Raw genomic sequence first — 9293 nt, 5'->3', positions numbered from 1 at the left:
TTTGACATTGGCCCACAAACCAAACAATTCTGGTTTTTTGCTAAAGCACAAAGCTTTAGGTAAATCCATCCTTTTGACCCCATAGATTTTTTTCCCTATAGGAAAAAGGATTAGGACAGCAGGAAATGAGGAGATGAGATAAGGCATATATAATTGCAGAAAAGTCATGATCCATCATCTTCAGAAAACTATCCCTATTTAAGATGCTGTTTGCTTCTGGGGAAAAAGCTTCCTAGTCAGCTTTACCTTAAATGTCCAACAGGTATGCATCTCTTTTTATCTTTTTCTTTTTTTGTTGTTGTTGTTGTTGTGGAACCAGGGATTGAACTCAGGCCCTTGCGCTTGCCAGGGAAACACTTATTCCACTGAGCCATCTTCCCTGCCGCTTGCTTGCTTGCTTGCTTGCTTGCTTGCTTGCTTGCTTGCTTGCTTGCTTGCTTGCTTTTTAACCTAGAAACAAAATCATGATGTTGCCCTTTCCAGGCAAGCACTTGTGCCACTGAGCTATATCCCCATATATAGTTCTAAGAGTCAGGTCAGGCTTTGAGTTGCAGTGTGGATGCAAGGGTTAAGGCCTTGAGATTTTACTCTTGACCAGTAATGGGGGGATATCTTCAGCAGAGGCAATGCAATTGACTCAATTAACTTTTCCAGTTTCTGTTTTTAAATGCCTTTTTTCCTTCCACTTTTTCCAGAAGACTGAGGGCTATAGGGACAATGGTAATGCAATTTTGTTCATAAAATCTTACTTAATTCCCTTAAAACTTGTTTAGTGAAATGCATAAGCCAAGGCCCAGAGAGGCAGGGCAAGCATTTGTGGTGACAAAGCTGAGCAGATGCTCTTGGTATGACAGACTCAAGCCTGAGGCCAACTTGGATGCAGGCTCAGTGACCATTCCTATGAGACCTTCCCTGAGCCTCCAGCCAGTGCCTGGGACAAGAGGGAGGGGCACCTGCAGTCTCTGTCTGGAGATGGTCAGTTCTGGTTACTGCCTCTGGTAGAGGGGACAGCAGTTGTAAGCCTTATGGTGGTGCAGAAACATGGGTGAAGGGGTCATGGAACAAAACAAAAGGATCCCACAAAGAGTAATCCTGGCCTGAGCAGAAGGCAGAGCAAGAGGTTCATACGCTACATCCAGAGCTGTGCCTGAACAAGGAAGGCTCTGGGAGGTTTGGAGACAGGATCATGAGATTGGTGCTGGGTTTCATGGAAACAATCTTAAAGCCACTCTAAACATCAGCACTAGCTGAAAGCAAAGGGCAGGTCACATAAGAATGGCCACTGTGACAATTGGTGGCTCCACATGCCACTGAGGGTGCGTTTCATGTTGATGCCTCAGCTTGAGCCTGCTGTACAAAGAGGTGTCTGCTCAGCTGTGTGGCCCCAAATAGTGGTGTCTTCTCTCTGGGCCTTGGTTTCTTCACTTGCAGCACAGACCTAGAAGCCACACCCCATGTCTGCTCTTCCCCTGGCTGCTGCCCCACAGAAGGGGACAATAGAGAGTTAACTTTTCAGATATAAAATTTCCTGCAACTAGCCCCTCCCCTGAATAGATTTGTCTTCCTGTCTCCCACAAATACTAGGTATGTATTTCCCTTATCTAACCTACCATACCCTGGATTTGTATGTTATCTCTAGCACTTGCTTCCTCTAACTCCAAGTTTGCCCAGAGTTTGAGCTTATATACTTGCCACTTATGTGATATAACTTTCTCATAAGCCAATCAGTAAAATGGCATAAGATGTAACCAATCAATGATGGTCATATACTCTGCTTCTGTACTTCCTGCTTGCTTGCAAATCCCACATAAGCCCTAAACTACCAGAGATCAGGGCCTGATATTTCTGTGAGAATTGAATCCTTATTTCAGGCGCACCAATGTAAATAAACCTGTCTCCAAATCCTGGTCGATGTTTGGGTGTTTCTCTTTGCCCATGCACCATGTCCTCTCCCAAACCCAGTGGCCCTTGGGATCTGCCCTCATGCTCTAGGACTCTTTACCTTGGCACTCAAAGTCTCAAGCCAACATCTCAATCTGCTCCCAACCCAGCTCTTCTCTGTTCTTCCTGCCTCCTGTGGTCCACTGCTCTTTTCAGCCTGCTGAACCTACCCACTCACTTTTCAGTCCTCCTTCCCACCATCAAGTACATTGTGTATACATTCTTTATCCTTTAAAAATATTTTATTAGTACATGTTTTTAGTAGATAATGATTACATTACATTGTTGGGAGTTGATACATGTACGTAAAACATCCTCTTCAATCCTTTTACTTTTCTTTCACCTCCTTTTCCTCCCCCCTGGCTCCATCTCTTTGCCCCTCTCCCATTTGTCAAAGATCACTTGTAGATTCTTTATAAACAAATATTTACCAAGCATCAACTCTGTGCCAGACAGTTCAAGTGCCGAGAACCCTAGTGAGCAGGATCATTTCCTGGCAGTTTATATTCTAACCTGGAGATGGGCAGCATTTGGCTCCATAATATAATATAGTAAGTGTTGACATAATATACAATATGCTAATTTATCACAAGATAGTGTAGTAACAGGTCATGCTCAGTACTTGGAGAACAGACAATGGGTAGAGGGAATGATGGGGAGTACGTGGGTTATTTTCTATAGTTTAGTGGCCTCTCTGAGGAGGGAGAATGTAAAGAGAGAGCAACACATAAACCTGAAGATATCTGCAGGAAGAATATTCAAGGCACAGGGCACAGCAAGGCAAAGGCCAGGAGGTCTGAACAAGGTTGGTGAACTTGGAGACGTAGAAGGCCAACAAGGCCTTCAGTGAGGAGGGGGAAGAGGGAGCAGGACACTGGGGAGACTCTTGTTAGGCCTGGTAAAGATTTTAGATTTTATTCCAAACCAGAGAAGCCCTTGACATGGTGTGGTATGATGGACAGTAAGGAAGATCTCTCTAAGTCAGTCCCATGATGTGTGCTGGAGTTACTTACAGGGACCCCACTCTATAGTTTGCTAAAGGATTTTGAGATATTTCATATCTATTCTCTCATTCAAGCCTCCAAGAACACCAGGAAAGATAAACTGTAACTCAGAGATTTTGTAACTTGCCCAGAGTAAACACATGCAGATGGCCTATGACACAAGTGGTCCATCATGTGATTCCATCCTAACCAGCATCTCTCTAGACCAGGTGCTCACCCTCAACAGCTGAAGGGACCATCCAGCACAGTGTCTTAGGGCCTGGTTCAGGTGTGGTAGCCATCAACCTTGATGGTCAAGGACTTACTTCTGTGCTTTCCTCCTCAGAGAGGAGGAGGAATTGACTCCAGGCTTTTCTTTATTTTGAGGAAGATATATGGCTTTGCAGGAGCTCAAAGGCTTGCCACTGTTTCAGGCACCATTGTTCTGGGTGCCATGGTTAGTAGATTTTCCGTATCCAGATTGGTCTGGTGGAGGCTTGGGGTGATGGTATCAACAGATCATGATCCTTTGGCTGTACCACATAGCAGACATGAAGCCATGCATTCCCTGATGATCTATAGATGCCTGCTTGCCACAGCTTTCATTCAGTGACTCAGGTAAAATGCTACCAATCTCTCCTTTTCAAATAGGGTCTGTGTCTCTACCTGAAGCCCTAACTGGCAGTATACAGGGAAGGCAAAAAAGACCTGCACCTGAGTGATAGATGCTCTGGATCTATGTCTGTCCCTTCACCCTGGGAACCAGGACACTTACTTGGGGGCAGGCAGCAGCTAGGTTCTCTACAAAAGCATCCAACTGTACCTCCTGCTCATGACACACAAGCTCAGCCAGGGAGCTATGGCTGAGTGTGGCTCCTGAGGTGAGGTAGTATCAGCTTCTGTGATGCTTGATGACAAACTATTCACCACAACCATAGCTTGTACAACACAAACATGTGTGGCCCAGGGCTGCTGGCCACAGGCAACCTGGCCATGGCCTAGGGGTGTGGCTCTGTGCTGAGTTCAGGAGAGGGTGCTAGCTCTCCATCTAGTACCTAGCCACCCAGTGGGATCCCTACATTTATTTGTTTATTTGCATATGTTGAACCATCCTTGCACCCCTGGGGAGAAGCTTAGTTGATTGTGAAGTATAGTCTTTCTCATGACTTATTGTGTTCTATTTATCAGTATCTCATTGAGGACTATTTACATCTATATGCATTGAAGAGATTGATCTGTAGTTCTCTTTTTTAGTTTGATCCTTGTCTGATTTCAGAACCAGGATAATGCTAGCTTTCAGGAATAATATTTTTTGCTTTTTGTTTTTTGTTTTCCTCAGCACCAGGGTTTTATTTCACAACAGAACCACTGGGAACCTGGCCTGGAGCGCACATACAGCTCCAGACACAGTGGGACACAAGGTGACAAGCATGATGATCACAGCTGGGATCATGGGCTCTGGGTGGCCCTGATGGCATCTACAGAAGTGGTGGCAGGAGTGGACCTAACTACCTGGGCCTGAGGCCTGGGCTCTGGCCTGCCATGGCCTATTTGCTCAGGGAGTTTCTGAATTTCCAGCCAGTGAACTTGGCCTTGCTACTTAGCTCCTCCTCAGGTCTGAGGATCTGGTTGTAATTGGCCAGGTGCTCTGATTGGCAGGGCATGACAGTCTTGATCTGCCCAGTGCTGAGTCCCACCATCAGGTCAGCAATGAAGGTGTCTTCTGTCTCTCCAGACCAGTGGGACACCATAATGACCCAGGCGTTACACTGTGCCAGCTAACACACCTGCAGGGACTCGGTCACCAAACCCATCTGGTTGACTTTGAGCAGCAGGCAGTTACAGGCTTTCTCATGCACAGCCTTGGTGATGAGCTTGGGGTTGGTCACTGTGAGGTTATCACCCACCACCTGAATCCCAGCACTGGCCATCACCTTCTGCTAGAAACCCCAGTCATTGTGGTCGAAGGGGTCCTCAATGGACACCACTGGGTAGTCCTTGATGAAGGACTTGTAGAGGTCGCCCAGCTGATCAGGTGAGATGTATCTACTGGGGTCATCAGAAGACTTGAAGTCCAGGTCATACTTTCCAGACCTGAAGAACAAGGATGTGGCAACATCCATGCCAACGACCACCTTGTCCGAGTAGCCACCCTTCCCATTGGCAGTCTTCAGCAACTCCAGGGCTTCCTTATTCTCAGGATGTTGGGTGGGACGCCACCCTCGTCACCCATGTTGGTGGCATCCTTGTCATATTTCTCCTTGATGACAATCTTCAGGTTGTGGTAGACCTAGCCCCAATGCACATGGCCTCCTTAAAGCTGGCCACACCCACAGGCAAGACCATGAACTCCTGCATGGCCAGCTTGTTGCTGGCGTGTGAGCCGCTGTTGATCACATTGAGGCAGGGACAGGAAAGATGACCTCAGGGTTGCCTGCCAGGTTAGCGATGTGGCAGTACAGCGGCACCTCCTTCTCCACAGTGCTGGCCTTGCTCACAGTGAGAGACACTCCCAGGATGGCATTCGTCCCAAACTTGGATTTATTCTCAGTCCCATCCATCTTAATCATCAGCTTGTCTATCTTCTCCTGCTCCATGACATTCAACTTCTTGCTAACCAGGGTAGGTACAATAGTTTTATTGATGCTCAATAGCCTTTGATACACCTTTGTCCAGGTATCAGGTCTTGTCATCGTCACACAGCTCTAGGGCCTTGTAGATGGGCCCACTGGGCACAGCAGCTCAGAAGAGACCTCTGGAGGTGTAGAGGTCAACTTCCACAGTGGGGTTCCCACGAGAATCAAAGATCTCTCCGACGTGTATCTTGAGAGTAGACATGTCAGATTTCTGACTACGTGATCTCATCACCCAGGAAGGAAAAAGAAGGAGCTGTAGACACCAAGGTGCACATTAAAATGGCTAGCTGGGGCTGAGGAAATGGCTCAGTAGAATAAGCGCTTGCCTGGCAAGCACAAGAGCCTGAGTTCAATCCCCAGTGCCGAAAAAAAAAAAAAAATGGCCAGCTGCTCTCCAGGAATGACTTTGGAGTATTTCTTCCCTTTTAATTTCTCTTTATTTTATTTTATTTTATTTTAAAAAGTAAAAACAAAAACAAAAGCAACAACAAATAGCACAAAGACAAAAACAGAGTAACACACAGAAATACATATGGCGTAGAATTTCAAAACAAGATAAAACATATAAAAACCACTGTTAATTTTTTTTCCCTTTTAGTTTCATGAAAGAACTTAAGAATATTGGTGTTGGGATTTCCCTAAAGTTTTTGTAGAATTCAGTAGTTAATCCATTGGGACCTGGGCTTTTCTTAGTTAATAGGTTTTTGGGTTTTGAGGGTTTTTTGTTTGGTTGGTTGGTTTATTTTTGTTTTTGTTCTTGTGTTTTTGGGAAGGGTCTACAGGGTGTTCAGGGTCAGTAGATTGGACTCATAGTGATCTGCCCATTTACAGCCTCCCAAGAGCTGGGATTACAGGCGCGCACCATTATGCCCAATCTCAATTGCCATCTCAGCACATCCTGGGGAAAGGACCCTGGGGATTGAACCTCCAGCCTCTACACCTGCTTGCAGGCACTTTAATCCACTGAGCTATTTGGCCAGCCCAATAGGTTTTTATTACTGCTTGAATTTCATTGCCTGTATTGAATTATTCAAGATTTTTTAAAAATATTCTATCTATTTCATCTCAATTCTCTAATTTATTGGTGTACAAGTTTGCAAAGTAGTTGTGAATAATTTCCTGGGGTTTGGCAGTATCCATTGTGATTTCATCTTTTTTTTTTTTTTCTAACTGCATTGATTTTGGCTTTTTCTCTCCTTTGGTTAGACTGACTGGCTAAAGATTTTTCTATTTTGCTTATTATTCTCAAAAATCAACTCTTTGATTCACTGACTTTGTGTTGATTTCACTGATTTCTGCTCTGTCCTTTATAATTTCCTTCCTTGTACTAGCTTTGCATTTAGACTGTTCCTGTGTCTCCAAGACACAGTGCATTTTGGGGGCCCTTTGTCAAAGATCAGATTCCTGAGTGCGATTGGGGTTGTTTCTGTGTCCTCTCTTCTCCTCCACTGACCCACATGTCTATTTTTGTGCCAGCACTGCTCTTTTGATCACTGTACCTTTGCAATACAACTTAAAATCTGCAATTGTGATGCCTTCTGCTTTGTTCTTGTTATCAAGGATTGCTTTTGCCACTCTGGATGTCTTCTGATTTCCCATGAATTTTAGGATTTTTTTTTCTAGTTCTGTGATGAATGACGTCTGTACTTTGATTGTGACTACATTAAATTTATGTATCAGTTTTGGAAGTACATGATGGTCAATATTAGTTCTGCTTATCCAGGAATAGAAATATATTTTTATTTTTTGATGTCCTCTTTGTTCTTTTTGATAGCATACTGCAGTTTTTGTTTTAAAGGTCACCACTTTCGATAATCACCAATGTTCTTTTGCTCTTATTTTTATTCAATCATTTCTACTGCCTCTATCCTTTATAATAAGCTCGTAAACATAAGTGTCCTGAAAACTGCCCTGTAACTATCCTTTTTACTGGAAGCATATGAGATTAACAGACTGTGACAATGCCCTTTTATTTTTCCATAATATTTTAACTTTTATTTGTTCAAAGGTCCCCAAGAAAAGGAAAGCACCAGCCTGATAGCTCAGTGGACTAAAGCATCTGTTTAGGCAGAGTGCAGTAGCCAGGTTCGATCCTGGTGTGCAGTGCCAGCCCTGCCCCAGGGGAGCACAGAGCCTGCAACTGAGATTGGGCGTGGTGGTATGCGCCTGTAATCCCAGCACTTGGGAGGCTGAAAACAGAAGAATCAGTATGAGTCCAATCTGTGTAGTGAAACCCTGTAGACCCTATAGACCGTGTCCTAAATACAAAAGGAAAAAAAAAGCAAAAGAAAAGGAAAGTAATTTATATTAAATTTTTATTTGATCTAACACTTGATCTTTTAAGTTCAGTGATTTCACCTAAGAAGACATATAAGCAATTTGGAGGTTTTCACTATGGAAAATTTCAAGTATACACAACTCAGAGAATAAAATTAATTTAAAAAATAAATAAATATATAAATAAATATAAATTTTAAAAAAGACAACTCAGAGAGAATGATACAAAGGCCTCCATGTATCTATCGCAAGCTTCAATAGTTACCAACATTCTGTTATTCTTATTTAAATTCTGATGTTCCTACTGTTATTTATTTTTCTTTTACTCGAGTATTTTTAAGCAGTCTTAGATGCCATCATTTCACTTGAAATTAAAATTTTTTGACATATATAGACTAGTTTTACAATTGTAAGATAACCATAATTTTATTATTATATTAATAATCCTCTAATATCTAATGATAACTGCATGTTGAGTTATCCCTAAATATTTTTATATTTAATTTATCTAAATCAGGATCTAAATACATACATAGTTATATATAAATATAATTTGGTTGGTTCTTTCTCTCTCTCTCTCTCAACTTAAATACAGATTTTTCTATTAGAGTAATTTATATTTTTTCCAAGTTGCTAACAAAAAAAGTACCATGTTTCTAAACAGAAGAAAAAGCCTTAGTCAAAGAACCACCTATCAGATATTCAGACAGACTTGAGAAAACTAATCAATAGAGTAAATTAACTTGAACAAATTTAGAACAGAATTGTAGCTTTTGGTCAGCAACGTGCAAACCTGAAAGGCAAAAATCTGCCAAGGGTAAGACAGGCTTTTTTGCTCTCTATTAGAAAATAAATACAGCACAAAGTATTCTCTGTGTCCCCTCCCTCTCTGAGGCTCATTCAGCATTCATCTTGATGTTATTTACCATACATTAGCAAGCTTTCTGAGTTTAAAAAGATGATGTCACGGAATAAATGGCATGCTGGATCACCCCTGCATATGTGTTCCTGAACTTCTTACAGGGGTGGAAGGGAAGCCCACTTCCAATCAGGCGAACTCCATTCAGTGCTCCCTCTTAGTTTGAGGTGGATAGGAGGGCTCACTGGCATAAATCTCAGAGTCCAAATTCACAAGAACCAGAAACCACTCCTCTCCTAATGTGGGTCGCAGCTTCCGGTCAGTCCTGCAGCTCGGACTCTTAATGGTCCTCCTGTTTTCAGCCTTCCCAGCACTGGGTTTACAGGCACAAGCCACCACTCCTGGACTCACTCGCCAGCTCAGCACACCCCCAGGGGTGAGGCCAGCACAGCATGTGCGAGCAAGGATCAAACCCTGGTCCCTGAGCTTGCCAAAGCAGGCGCTTAGTCAACTAAGCTATCTCACTGGCACTTCTTTTTTTTTTTTTTTTTTTTTAGCTTCATACTAGACTTTATTGAGAAAAGTTAGTGTAAAAAA

General features: G+C 43.1%; 1 pseudogene; it reads right to left on the bottom strand.

Annotated features, from left to right (window-relative positions):
• Positions 1–4471: 4471 nt before the first annotated feature.
• LOC101578821 lies at positions 4472–5762 on the bottom strand (annotated as a pseudogene).
• Between the last annotated feature and the right edge of the window lie 3531 nt (positions 5763–9293).

This window comes from Octodon degus, unplaced genomic scaffold (genome assembly GCF_000260255.1).
Source record: "Octodon degus isolate 3935 unplaced genomic scaffold, OctDeg1.0 scaffold00107, whole genome shotgun sequence".
Taxonomy (NCBI): domain Eukaryota; kingdom Metazoa; phylum Chordata; class Mammalia; order Rodentia; family Octodontidae; genus Octodon; species Octodon degus.
The sequence above is the reverse complement of the archived record's forward strand: the minus strand, read 5'-3'. Positions and strand labels throughout refer to the sequence as shown.